The 15,106-nt window shown below is 47.8% G+C and overlaps 1 protein-coding gene across 1 annotated transcript in view; it reads left to right on the top strand.

Moving 5' to 3' along the window:
* SPATC1L (spermatogenesis and centriole associated 1 like) overlaps positions 1–15,106 on the top strand; it is a 150,201-nt gene that overhangs the window by 45,709 nt on the left and 89,386 nt on the right. The window lies entirely within an intron of this gene.

The raw sequence follows: 15,106 nt of genomic DNA on the forward strand, positions 1-15,106 counted from the left end.
TGACCCTGAGTCATGCTGTGCTGGCCCTGAGTGATGCTGTGCTGGCCCTGGGTGATGCTGTGCTGGCCCTGAGTCATGCTGTGGTGGTTCTGAGTGATGCTGTGGTGGTGCTGAGTGATGCTGTTATGGCCCTGAGGGATGCTGTGGTGGTGCTGTGTGATGGTGACTGATGCTGTGGTAGTGCTGAGTGATGCTGTGATGGGCTTGAGTGATGCTGTGGTGGTGCTGACTGATGCTGTGATGGCGCTGTGTGATATTGTTGTTCCCCTGAATGATGCTGTGGTGGTGCTGAGTGATGCTGTGGTGGTGCTGAGTGATGCTGTGGTGTCGCTGAGTGATGCTGTGGTGGCCATGAATGATGCTGTGGTGTCGCTGAGTGATGCTTTGGTGGCGCTGAGTGTTGCTGTGGTGGTGCAGAGTGTTGCCGTGGTGGTGCAGAGTGTTGCTGTGGTGGCGCTGAGTGATGCTGCTGTTGCGCTGAGTGATGCTTTGGTGGTGCAGAGTGATGCTGTGTTGGTGCTGACTGATGCTGCTGTGACACAATGTCTTTGTTAGTTACAGTGGGTAGAAGAGGGGTAGAAGAGAAATAGAGGGGTAGAAGAGAGGTAAAGGGGTAGAAAAGAGGTAGAGTAGAGGTAGAGGGGTAGAAGAGGGGTAGAGGGGTAGTAGACGCCGTCTTCACATCCAGCACAGACATCGACTTCAGCCACGCCACAGAGCTTCAATGGACGGACCACAGCTGCGTCCACTTCACCTTCAAGAGAACGACGACCCACCACCACCAGCAACAGGCCGCCCGCAGAAGCTGGAACAAGATCACAGCAGACCAGCTCGTCACCTCCCTGAGCCAACACCCTCCTGCCAGCTCAGCAAACCCCAGCCAGGCCGCCGATAACATCACTAAGTGGATCAGCAACTGCGCGGACGAACTCGCCCCGCTGAGGACCCCGCCCAGCAGACCCGGCAGCAAGAAGGCCCCATGGTTCACCGACGAACTCAAGAGCTCCAAGAAGGACTGCCGAGCCCTCGAGAAAGCCTGGAAAAGGGACCCGACACCGGACAACAGGACCTCCTACAAACTGGCCACCCGGAAACACCACCAGCTGATCCGAGCCGCCAAGAAAACAGCATTCAAGGACCGGTTGGACAACAACGCACACAACAGCAAGGAACTCTTCAACATCGTGAAAGAGCTCTCCAACCCCAGCGCAGGAAACAACGACATCACCCCATCGCAAGACCTCTGCAACTCCCTCGCCTCATACTTCCACAACAAGATCACGGACATACACAGCAGTTTCAACAACCAACCAACGCACACCACGACCGACCAGCCACCCCCCCCCCACCACCACCCTCCACGCCTGGACCCCGATCAGCACAGAAGACACCATCCGCACGATGAACTCCATCCACTCCGGATCACCAACCGACCCCTGCCCTCACCACGTCTTCAACAAGGCCGACGCTGTCATCGCACCCCACCTGCGAGACATCATCAACACATCCTTCGACACCGCCATCTTCCCCGAAAGCTGGAAACACGCCGAACTCAGCGCTCTACTCAAGAAACCAACAGCAGACCCCGCCGACCTCAAGAACTACCGCCCCATCTCGCTTCTCCCGTTTCCAGCCAAAGTCATCGAGAAGACCGTCAACAAGCAGATGGCCGCCTTCCTCGAGACGAACGGATCCCTCGACCCCTCACAGTCCGGCTTCAGAGCCAAACACAGCACCGAGACCGCCCTCATCGCCGCCACCGATGACATCCGAGCCCTGATGGACAATGGAGAAACAGCGGCCCTCATCCTCCTAGACCTCTCCGCGGCATTCGACACGGTCTGCCACCGCACCCTAATACGGCGCCTCAGCAACATCGGAATTCAGGACAAGGCGCTGGAATGGATCATCTCCTTCCTCGACGGAAGAACACAGCGAGTCCGCCTACCACCGTACAAATCAGAGGCCTCCGAAGTCATCTGCGGCGTCCCCCAAGGATCATCACTGAGCCCCACCCTCTTCAACGTCTACATGAGCCCCCTCGCGGCCATCGTACGCAAACACCACCTCAGCATCATCTCCTACGCCGACGACACCCAGCTGATCCTCTCCCTGACCAACAACCCCGCCGCCGCCAGAGCCAACCTGCACGAAGGGATGAAAGAGGTAGCCGAGTGGATGACGACCAGCCGCCTGAAACTGAACTCGGACAAGACGGAGGTCCTCATCCTGGGCTCTTCACCCTCCGCCTGGGACGACTCCTGGTGGCCTCCCGCCCTGGGCACCGCACCCAAACCGACAGACCATGCACGAAACCTGGGCTTCGTCCTGGACTCCTCCCTCTCCATGACCAGGCAAGTCAACAGCGTCTCCTCGGCGTGCTTCAACATCCTACGCATGCTACGGAAGATCTTCTGGTGGATCCCCACAGAGACCAGGAAGACCGTCACCCAGGCCCTCGTCACCAGCCGACTGGACTACGGCAACGCCCTCTACGCCGGGACCACCGCCACGCTCCAGAAGAGACTCCAGCGGATCCAAAACGCCTCGGCCAGACTCGTCCTCGACATCCCACGATCCAGCCACATCTCCGGTCATCTGAGAGACCTTCACTGGCTCCCCATCAACAAGAGAATCACCTTCCGCCTCCTCACCCACGCACACAAAGCCCTACACGACCAAGGCCCGAGCTACCTCAACAGCCGAGTCAACTTCTACGCTCCCAAACGCCACCTCCGATCAGCCAACCACGCCCTCGCCGCCGTCCCCCGCATCCGAAGAGCGACTACAGGAGGAAGGTCCTTCTCCTACCTGGCCGCCAAGACCTGGAACTCCCTCCCGTTCGACCTGCGCCTGACCCAAGACCACCTCTCCTTCAGGAAGAAGCTGAAGACCTGGCTGTTCGAGCAGTAGCGGCACCCCCCCTCCCCAGCGCCTTGAGACCCTACGGGTATGTAGCGCGCTTTATAAGTGTCACTGATTGATTGATTGATTGAGGGGTAGAGGGGTAGAAGAGGGGTAGTAGATGGGTAGAGGGGTAGAAGAGGGGTAGAGGGGTAGAAAAGGATAGAAGAGGGGTAGAGGGTAGAAGAGTAGAGAGAGGGGTAGTAGAGCGGTAGAAGAGGGATAGAGGGTAGAAGGGTAGAAGAGGGGTAGTAGAAGGGTGAAAAACTGGGATTTCAAGTACCCAGCGGCACCAAGGACACGCCCAAAGTCCTCTGGGTTCCCTTGCCTTGGTATACAGAGACACTGAATACTTCTAGGTGGCGTCAGAGATCAAATTTATTAGCTGCAGCCAGTAGCAGAAATCCCAGTAATACAACACGGTGTACAACTCAAGAAACTGCTCAATTTTACTAAGGCGAGACATCCCTATTTATACACAAAAAGGTACATTTAAAATGCACGCCCCTGCACCAAAATTCAACCAATAGAAAATACATGACATCACACAGCATCATATAGTAAAGCTCATTTTACAGTGTCCCAACCCACAAGTTAATATTTAGGCATATCTAAATAATAATCTGGAAGGCCCGAACAAACCCTTAATTGAAAGCGTAACCCATGAAATGAAGAAACAGTAATGAAAAGTAGTTTCAGATAATGTGCAAGATAACAGAAACGTAAAGAAACTTAAAAGTTAACAAATGTCTTGAATGGTGATTGGGAAAATGGATAACGATCTTGCAGGGAAATTGGCTTGGCAGGGTCAATTCCAGGTGAAAGGCCAGCTTCTGAAATTAACTCCAGCCACGAAGGAAACCTTAGTTAATGTACACATGACCCACAAAAGGTCAGACTGCTTTGCTCGCAGACTAACTTCTGAGGCCTACGTAAAAGGCAACACCAGATGGCAGTCACGACGCATGGCAAAAACCCATGTTTAGAAAAGAAAGTTGTGCACTTTAAAAGCACGCAAAATCACAGAACCTCGGACCTCCTTTTGCCATTACGTAGGCAATAGCCTAAACTCATGTCAATCTGAATCTAGGTCTATATCTATTCTCATCAAGTCATCAAGGTGTTGCTGTAACATCATCTTATTATCCATCACTTCTCTCTGGACTGGTCTTCTCACACAGATGGTAGCACAAAGACTACAAATGGCGGGACCACACTGGATGCATAAACAACACGAGAAAAGGATAGCTAACGCCATACCAAGGAACATCAGAATCTTCCATCCCCATTTGGACAACAACTCCCATAACCATCCCATCAACGACCAGTCTCCTTCGTCCACATGATTAGACTCAGAGATCTTATGTAGTCTAGAGATGGCTTGGTACACTGTCGGGGCATTATCTGGTATGAAAACGCAGCAACTAGATCTAATCAGTTTTCATACCCCACCTCTATCTGCAAGTATAATATCTAAAACAAAACGGTTCTGTAATGTCATAAGGCGATCCGCTTGAAGCTCAGCTGTAATATTGCTAAGGGCACCTGCAGTCTCATTTATAGTGGCCTCAACCACACTCGTAAGCTGACGAATATTCCTACTATTAGCCATAGGACCCCAAAAGGGTAGGAAACCCTTAAAGAAGTCTCCAGCTTCTTGTGCGACAGTATCTTTCGCATCGATTACACCTCTACCATATCTTGTCTTATGGTAATCGGAAACAGCAGTGTATGTAGGGGGAAGCAAAAATGCCATGTAACATGTGCCGGAAAAATCAGATGGCAACCATGTGTATGCTCTATCATAACAGACAAAATACGTGCCTTTAGCTTGCACGAACGGAGGAGATTTCTGGGACGTATAAACGTATGTGTGAGCACACACACTCTTACCAAGCTGAGCTCTCGGATTCTGACCATTACCTTGCAAACAAAGATGACCTCGGTGGGGTACAATCCAAATAGGAGGAGACCTTCGCTGCCTTTCTTTCTCCGTCAAGCTAACACTATATGTCGTCTTATTCCAACCGACATATGCTCGTACCTCATCTTTAGGGATAGCGTTATACGCGTCAATATCTCTAATCATATCGACTATTCCCCGTATCAAAGCATTCTTGCTCACGTTATCGTTAACAGAACGCACTGGAGAGGCTTCGTTCGCATAGACAAACATCGATTGGAGTGCCCAAACTGACCCATTAAGTGAAAAAGGCAAAACCAAATATGGCATTCCCTTGTCTGTAGTATGTGGCATAAGACCACACACCCAACAATTCATGGTATTTATGACTAGCTGATGCTGATGCAACATCTGTATAAACAAATTATTCACAAATTCTGATCTTCGTGTCTGTTCATGTTCAGGTATCGTATGAAACTCATGTGGAGAAACAGTAGAAAAAGAAAGAGTAGGTTGGGAGGTAGATGTTAGTGGCAATTGTGTGACATAGAAAATCCAACCCACACAAGCTAACGTAATATTCACAAGCATAAGGAAACACATTATTAAAAAACATTTGCTATGAACCAATATACATATTCGGTTTTTAGAATCCACTTTCCTAACACATTTTTCAGACTCAAGAAACTCCATCCTCTAACGTGCTGCTCACGGAAATTTTCCTTCTTCACTTAAGTGTGCGCCAAGATCGCACTAACAACCCTGAACCACAGACCTTGTGTCAATACGTGGCTCACCCCTTAAGAACTTCCTACCGTGACCCTGCAGCTGAGTCCAGATGGTGACTCGAAAAAGGAAAAAGAAAAAAAAGTTTCTTGATCTGCCAATGTGTAAATTCACTATCTAAATTTTTTTTTTTTCCAGTTTCACGTTTATTTGTCCATATGTACAGTCTTTCGCGGTCTTAGATTGTAGCGTTCTTTATTAGGTACAGTTGGGTCCTTAAATAAAAGTTCCAGATTGGTGGTGTCAATCTTTAGATGAGGAGGCACAGCAGCTTGCAGAATATCATCATCCTCGCGTTCTGACCGAGTCCATGTCAAATGAGCATCACTAAATGGAACAAATCTAAGAGTTTTTTCACATTCAGAATCGGCTATACCTCCCCTCACCCACTTGTCATATGGTAAGGGCAATGGAACTTTTTTACAATGGGTGGCATGCACCCAGTTCTTTTTGCCAGCTACTCTAACAGCGGTTCTAGTAACCAAAAGGACTAAGTAAGGACCAGTCCATCTAGGTTCCAAGTTCTTGGTACGCTGAAAGTTCTTGATGAGGACGTATTGACCAGGTTGGATTGAATGTCCTGGATCTGTAGTAGCTGTCGGCAAACTGTCATAGACCTGTTGGTGGAGAACACGTAATTTAGCAGTCAAGTCATGTAAGTAATCCACCAACATAGGGTACTCAATACTGCTGTATTCTTTAGGACGAGGCACACCCCAAACATTCGCAGGACGACCAAACACGATTTCATACGGACTAAGTCCCACTCGAGAATGCACAGTCGTCCTTGTTGACAAAAGGGCCAACGGCAAGACATCCGGCCATGTAAGACCAGTGCTCGCTTGTACCTTAGCTAATTTCAGCTTCAAGGTACCATTGTAACATTCAACAAGTCCAGCAGACTGGGGGTGATTCGCTGCATGGAACTTTTGATTTATTCCCAATCCAGCACACACTTTCTTCATGATTTGACCCACAAATTCACTCCCATTGTCCGACCATACAATTCTCGGCAAACCATACCTAGGGAAATACTCTCTCAGCAAAACCTTGGCTGTAGACAAGGCAGTATTATCTTTTAGGGGGTAGGCCTCTATCCACCTGGAAAAGGCACAAACAACCACAAGGACATACTTCAAATTATTGCATCTCTCCATGTGAATGTAGTCTAACTGTATCACTTCAAACGGATACGTTGGAGGAGCAAAATGACCAGCTGGAGTTGGAGTTCCCTTACCAGGATTATACTTCAGACAAATCATACAATGTTTCACCACATTCTCTGCACATTTCGGAATTCCAGCATTCTGCCAAACTGGAGCCAACAACTTGCATATTCCCTTCGAACTTATGTGAGCCATTCCATGAGCCATTGTAACCACTGGGAGCACATACGCATCAGGCAACAACCATCGCTGGTGTTCTGACAACTCAACCCAACAACCTGTCGAATCCAACATACCCGTAGTTTCTCTCCAAACACTCACTTCTTTCTCAGTCGCTTCAGCCTGAATCGTTTTCACACTTTCTATTGTGTCTTCACACATTCCACCAGCCATAACCCAATTAGCTGGGCCTGCAACATACATACGGTTCATCATGTCTTTCGCCGTTTCCTTCGCAACTTCATCTGCAAACGCATTCCCTCGACCAACATCATCCACAACTTTCTTATGCGCACTACACTTCACAATTGCAATCTGCTTTGGGAGAGTGAGAGATTCCAAAAGTTCATTCACCAACTGCCCATGCTGTATTTTTGTCCCATGCGAAGTAAGGAACCCACCCTCTCTCCACAAACGCCCAAAACTATGGGCAACACCAAACGCATACTGGCTATCGGTGTAAACATTCACTCGCTTTCCTTCTGACAACATGCACGCTCTAGTCAGTGCAATCAACTCTGCTGCTTGGGCAGAATTCTGTGGTATGCGTGTTGTCTCAACAACTGTATGTAAAGTTGTAATAGCATACGCTGCAGCCGTTTCACCATTCGGAAGCTTAAAACACGAACCATCTACCCATAGGGTACCATCAACATCCGTAAGGGGAGTATCCCTTAAATCGACTCTAGCTTTTGTTTCTTCCTCTGTACGAAGAAAACAATCATGCTGTTCCTGAGGATCCGTCTCTGTAGAGATCGGTAACAAAATAGCTGGATTTAGCACATTACATCGTTTAATGTGAACATGACTAGCCAACAATGTCAACTCGTAACCTGACAGACATGCACTAGTAAGGTGCTGTGTCTTAGTCCTGTTTAATAAGGTATCCACTGCATGTGGGACCATCACAATCAATGTATTGTCCAATACCAAACCAGCAGACTGTCGAATACAAACAGCCGCTGCAGCTGTAGCTCTCAGACAACTCGGCAACGCCTTAGCAACTGGGTCTAACGTTGCTGAAAAATACGCGCATGGACGTTGTTTGTCGCCGAACTGTTGAACCAACACTGACAACGCACAACCTTCTCTCTCGTGTACATACAACGTGAAAGGCTTACTATAGTCTGGAGTACCCAACACAGGAGCCGAACACAATGCATCGCGTAGTTCAGGAAAACTTTTCTGACATTCATCAGACCAAGGAAGAGGATGCCGAGTATCTTTCAGAGTCAATGCCAACAGAGGTTTCGCTAGCAAGGAAAAATTTGGGATCCACTGTCTACAATATGATGTAATACCTAAAAAGGCACGCACTTCTCTCTGTGTGGATGGTACATTCATTTGCGCAATCGCTTGAATTCGTTCTGGGGTCAATCTCCTTCCCTCCTTCGACAAGAGATGACCTAAGTAGGTCACTTCTTGGCGACAATATTGCAACTTTGAAGGTGACACTTTATGATGAAGGTCAGACAAATACCGCAACAAAGAAAGAGTAGCCTCTTTACAAATCTTTTCATCATCAGCAGTAACCAACAAATCATCGACGTACTGAATAAGAGTAGCACCAACAGGTAACACAAAAACGTCAAGCTGAGTTTTCAACGCTTGACTATAGATGGAGGGACTTTCACAATAACCTTGGGGAGCTCTCTTAAACCGGAAGCTTCGGCCTCCTAATGAGAAGCCAAAAATATCCCTACTCTCCTCAGCAATAGGAATACTGAAGAAAGCATTCTTCAAATCGATGACAGAAAACCAAGCTGCCGAAGCAGGAATCAAAGTCAACAAAGCAGTGATATCAGGTACCACAGGAAACTGTGGCACTACTATCTTATTGACCTCTCGAAGGTCGATCACAAACCTGTACACAGGTGGCTGAGAAGCATCAGTACGTTTAAGAACAGGCAAAACAGGACTGTTACACACATTACCTCTCGTTTCCTCAACTACACCCTTCTCAACCAGATCATAGACAATCGCTAAAAGAGCTCTCTCACCATCGCTCGAAATCTTGTATTGGGTAATACGAGGTAACCTAGCATTTGACTTAAGGGTGACAACATAAGGTGGAATCTGCAAAAGACCAACATCATTTGGACCTGTAGCCCAAAGCGTATCAGGAAGCGAACGCAATTCCAGTGGCAAACAATCCTTAAACAAATACATTGGAGAAATCACTTTCTTACCAAGGGTAAGTTGTACTCCCGAAGGAGAACAATGCAATGTCGCATACAATCTTTTCAGCAAGTCCAAACCCAACAGATTCTCACCACAACCAGTCGTTAAAATAAGTGGAGCTTCCAATTCACAAGGGCCAATGGTAAGGGACAAAGGACTAGAAACCGGATTACGAACTGGGGCGCCTGAAAATCCTACTGAAACATTGGTCAAGCCAGACAAAGGTGCGCCAGGAAGTTTAGAGTGCATAATAGAACTCTTCATCGCACCAGTATCCAAAAGAAAAGGTTCTACCACACCAGATGTAATCACTTCAACATAAGGTCCACTCTGGTCTACTGGAACTGACACTACTCCCTCTCTTTGTCCTTGGCTGTCCTAGTTATCATTATAACCAGAACTCTCACCTTCGACATAGTAATCCTCAACATAATACTGGGCAGACTGACCACTCGGAACATTCTGTCTGTCAAAATAATTTGCAGAATTCTGTAGGGAAGAGGAACGCTCATTCTGAGGGATCACACCATGTCCCCTACCCCTAGGAGCTTGCTGAAAACTACCACGACCTCTCTGACCAGATACACCATTCGCACGCTGTAACAAAGCCGGGCAACTATTCGTGTAATGACCTTCCTCTCTGCATTAAGCACACTGATTAGGGCCAGGAAAGAATCGCTGAACATAAGGCTCAGGCTTCTGTAACAATCTCTGAAATTGTGGAGGTTGCTGAAACTGAGGCTGATTCTGACGAAGCGGATAAGCTTGCTGCAAAAGAACTTTCGTCTTTAACTCTTTAGTTTTCTTCTCCACTTTATCCTTCTCATCTTTATCCCTATTCCCGTAATATTGTGCAGTAGCCAATATCTGGGCCGACGAAGAGACAGCCCATGAACTCTCAGAGTCCTTTAACTTATTAGAAAGTTCGGGAAGCAAATTAAAGACAAATTTATCCACAAACAACCTTTGACCACCCTCCGTACTCATATCCTGACCACTATGATCAATAAACGTCTCTTCAAACCTAGTGAAGAAATCAGATACACTCTCGTCTCTCTTCTGCTTACATGCTGCTAACTTATCCCAATTTACTCGTAAAGCAGGCATCATCGTTTTCATCATATTAATAATTCTACCTGGTAATTCTGAAACTAGAGGTTCAGGTTTAGCACCTCCCTCCTGTCTACCATCTGCGGCAACAATATTCGCCCAGGTATCACCTAATTCAGCAGCATGATCTCATGACGAATCTTCGCCCACAAAGGTTGGGGGACTACATTACCCATCAACATATCGATGTCAGCTAAATTTATAATACACGCTTCAACTGTCTGGGACAACTCCTTGTAATAACCAGCAGGATTCTTACGAGGGTCAGGTAAGGTCTGCTTAAGAGCCAAGACCTCTGCTCTCTTCCAAGGGACATGTACCCATATTCGCTGAAAATGCGGCAGAATAACTGGATTAGCGTTTGGGTCCCCTTCCTTCCAAATTGGGGGAACTTCTCTTATTGGATACTGTCTCGCTTTTCTTCTAACAGAAGAATCAGGTTCGTACAATGTCGGAGGCGGAAGGCTAGATCTAAAAGCCAGTATCGTCTCTACGGCATCTGTAATATCAGATTCTACTATCATCCCTTTAGCAAAATCCGACTAAACATCAAGTAATTCCTGCGGGATCAAACCCAAATCATTATCTTCCTATTCCTGACGCAAAAACATAGACATCACATTAAAAACATACCTTTGCTTAGGCGGTTCCCACTGAAAGAAAACATCCATAACCGCTGGCAAACTATACCTTGAGGCATTTATAATCCATTTACGGGCCAACAAATCCAACACAGCCCGTTCCTCAGAAGCAGGAAGCTGACTACGACTCTGCTTACGCTCCGAAACAGGGGTCATATTCAGTGACCCAAACAATGGTGACAACAAATTAGAAACGGTATCTGTCATTCGTTTTCGAACAGAAGGAGAAGAAGCAGACATAAGAACAGGAGAATAAGTATTTTGAGGCAAAGAAGGTGTAGGGACAAGAACAGTAGAAATCGAAGATGCAGAAGCAGAAGGCAGAGGAGTTTGAGGCAAAGCTGGTAGCAAGGCTGGCGACCCTAGAATGGGTTGCACAGGAGGAGGCAAAACCATCTGTGGAGCACCGGGTGGCTGAACAACAGCAGGAGGTTGAACAACAAAGGGTGGAACAACCGGGGGTAATAGAGGTGCAGTAGCACCCTGCACATAGGGAGGTGGCAATCTCAGTAAATGAGAGATCAAAGGATCTTTTTCAAGGTCTTCAATCACTTTTGGAGGAGAAGACGGCAAGGCCGGATAACATTTATCTATGGCCATACAACGCTGTCTATCTAAAACTTCACTTGCACGCTCTTCTCCATCTTCCTTAAACTGTCTAGCAGCTTGTAATACTGACATATTCTTATCTTTCCTATCTCTCTTTGCTTGTTTAATTTCTCTCTGTTTGGCTTCCTTACGCCAAAGGCGGAAAGAGTCAAACATTGCCGGCCGGGCTTTCTTCTTAAATAGCTTAACTTCTAGATTGTCTAAAATCTCTGTTTCAAAACTACCATGTGGGGGCCATTGCAAAACACCATCCTTTTTAGTGTAGTGGACCCATACTTCATTATAAGTAATGGGACCCACTCCGTGTTTAGAATAGAGCTCATAAGTCGGAGTTCCAACCGGAGGTATCGGACATGAATCCTCCAATCGGGAATCCCTGTTACTACCACAAACAAACCAATTACCAAATTTACCAAGACCAGGCATCTTGCTCACTAGTCTGGTTTCAAACTTCAAAGGGAATCAAAAAATGATACACTCGTAAATATACAAGCCCTTCGGCTTTGGGTACTGCAGCAACCAAATCAAAACCAAGGAACCAAACAAAGTTGTGGGAGCGACCCACTTATACTTAACCAAATATCTGTCACGCCACCAGAAGACCGTCTATTGTCTCGCTTTACGAACATCAATCGGAGGGTCCAAGGCAAGGCGACAGTCAGGGCAGCAGTCCTTCGTAGCCGTTGGAAAGCGGGAAGCCTCGCAGAAAAGACCTTCGGTCCACGTCGACATGCAGGGGTCGATGAAGTGGGGGCCCTCCTCCAGAGTTTCCTCACGTGGCTCCTTGCAATCTTCGGGCTTGGACCGGTACCACTGAAGTCGTCCCACGTTGGCCGCGCCAACTGAAGAACTGGGATTTCAAGTACCCAGCGGTGCCAGGGACACGCCCAAAGTCCTCTGGGTTCCCTTGCCTTGGTATACAGAGACACTGAATACTTCTAGGTGGCGTCAGAGATCAAATTTATTAGCTGCAGCCAGTAGCAGAAATCCCAGTAATACAACACGGTGTACAACTCAAGAAACTGCTCAATTTTACTAAGGCGAGACATCCCTATTTATACACAAAAAGGTACATTTAAAATGCACGCCCCTGCACCAAAATTCAACCAATAGAAAATACATGACATCACACAGCATCATATAGTAAAGCTCATTTTACAGTGTCCCAACCCACAAGTTAATATTTAGGCATATCTAAATAATAATCTGGAAGGCCCGGACAAACCCTTAATTGAAAGCGTAACCCATGAAATGAAGAAACAGTAAAGAAAAGTAGTTTCAGATAATGTGCAAGATAACAGAAACGTAAAGAAACTTGAAAAGTTAACAAATGTCTTGAATGGTGATTGGGAAAATGGATAACGATCTTGCAGGGAAATTGGTTTGGCAGGGTCAATTCCAGGTGAAAGGCCAGCTTCTGAAATTAACTCCAGCGCACGAAGGAAACCTTAGTTAATGTACACATGACCCACAAAAGGTCAGACTGCTTTGCTCCCAGACTAACTTCTGAGGCCTATGTAAAAGGCAACACCAGATGGCAGTCATGACGCATGGCAAACAACCCATGTTTAGAAAAGAAAGTTGTGCACTTTAAAAGCACGCAAAATCACAGAACCTCAAGGGTAGAGGGATAGTAGAGAGGTAGAGGGGTGATAGAGGGATAGTAGAGGGGTAGTAGAGGGGTAGAAAAGGGGTAGAAGGGTAGAAGAGTGGTAAAGGGGTAGAAAAGGTGTAGAGGGGTAGAGGGGGCAAGAGAGGGGTAGAGGGGTAATAGAGATGTAGTGGGGTAGTGGAGGGGTAGTAGGGTAGAGGGGTAGTAGAGGGGAAGAAGAGGGTAGAGGGGTAGTAGAGGGGTAGATGGGTAGAGGAGAGGGGTAGTAGAGGGGCTGAGGGGTAGAAGAGGAGGGGTAGAAGAGGGGTAGAGTGGTAGAAGAGGGGTAGCGGGGTAGAAGAGGGGTAGAGGTGTAGATGGGTAGAGGGGAAGTAGTGGGGTAGAGGAGTATAAGAGGGGTAGAGGGGTAGAGGAGGGTTAGAGGGGTAGAAGAGAGGTAGTAGAGGGGTAGAAGAGGGGTAGAGGGGTAGAGGGGTAGAAGAGGGGTAGAGGGGTAGAAGAGAGGTAGAGGGGTAGAAGAGAGGTAGAGTAGAGGTAGGGGGTAGAAGAAGGTAGAGGGGTAGAAGAGAGGTAGAGGGATAGAAGAGTGGTATAGAGGTAGAGTAGAGGTAGAGGGGTAGATGAGAGGTAGACGGGTACCAGAGAGGTACAGGGGTAGAAGAGAGGTAGAGGAGTAGAAGAGAGGTAGAGGGGTAGAAGAGGGGTAGAGGGGTAGAAGAGGGGTAGATGGGTAGTAGATGGGTAGAGAGGTAGAAGGGGTGGAAGAGGGGTAGAGGGGTAGAAGGGTAGTAGAGGGGTAGAGGGATAGAAGGGTAGAAAAGGGGTAGAAGAGTAGAGGGGTAGAAGAGGGGTAAAGGGGTAGAAGGTTAGAAGAGGGATAGAAGAGATGTAGAAGGGGTAGAGGGTGGTAGAAGGTTAGAGGGCTAGAAGAAGGGTAGAGGGGTTGAAGGGGGAAGAAGAGGGATAGATGGGTAGAAAAGGGCTAGAGGGGTAGTAGAAAGGTATAGGGGATGTCAAGGGGTAATAGAGGGGTAATAGAGGGGTAGAAGAGGGGTAGAGGTGTAGAGGGTAGAAGAGGGGAAGAGGGGTAGTAGTGTGGTAGAGGGGTAGAAGAGGGGTAAAGGGGTAGTAGAGGGGTAGAAGGGGTAGAGGGGTATAGGAGGGGTAGAGGGGTATAAAAGGGGTAGAGGGGTAGTGGAGGGGTAGAGGGGTAGAAGAGTAGAAGAGGGGTAGAGGGGTAGAAGAGGGGTAGAGGGGTAGTACAGAGGTAGATGGGATGTAGAGGAGTAATAGAGGGGTAGTAGGGCGGAGGGGTAGTAGAGGGGTAGAAGGGTAGAAGAGGGGTAAAGGGGTAGTAGAGGGGTAGAAGAGGGGTAGAGGGATAGAAGAGGGGTAGAGAGGGGTAGATGTGTAGAAGAGGGCTAGAGGGGTAGAGGGGCAGAAAATGGGTAGAAGGGGGTAGAGGGGTAGAAGAGTAGAAGAGAGGTAGCAGGGTAGAAGAGAGGTAGAGGGATAGAAGAGAGGTACAGGGATAGAAGAGAGGTACAGGGGTAGAAGAGAGGTAGAGTAGAGGTAGAGGGGTAGAAGAGAGGTAAAGGGGTAGAAGAGAGATAGAGGGGAGGTAGAGGGGTAATAGAGGGGTAGTAGAGGGGTAGAGGGGTAGTGGTATAAAGGTGTAGAGCGGTAGAGGGGTAGAAGAGAGGTAGGGGGTAGAAGAGGGGTAGAGGGGCAGTAGAGAGGTCTTAGAGGGGTAGAGGTGTATAAGAGGGGTAGAGGCAGAAGAGGGGTCTTAGAGGGGTAGAGGAGTAGAAGAGTAGAAGATAGGTAGAGGGGTAGAAGAGTAGAAGAGAGATAGAGGGTAGAAGAGTAGAAGAGAGGTAGAGGGGTAAAAGAGATGTAGAGGGATAGAAGAGAGGTAGAGTAGCGGTATAGGGGTAAAAGAGAGTTAGAGCGGTAGAAGAGAGGTAGGGATATA

Source organism: Lissotriton helveticus, chromosome 3_1 (assembly GCF_964261635.1).
Source record: "Lissotriton helveticus chromosome 3_1, aLisHel1.1, whole genome shotgun sequence".
In the NCBI taxonomy this organism is placed as follows: domain Eukaryota; kingdom Metazoa; phylum Chordata; class Amphibia; order Caudata; family Salamandridae; genus Lissotriton; species Lissotriton helveticus.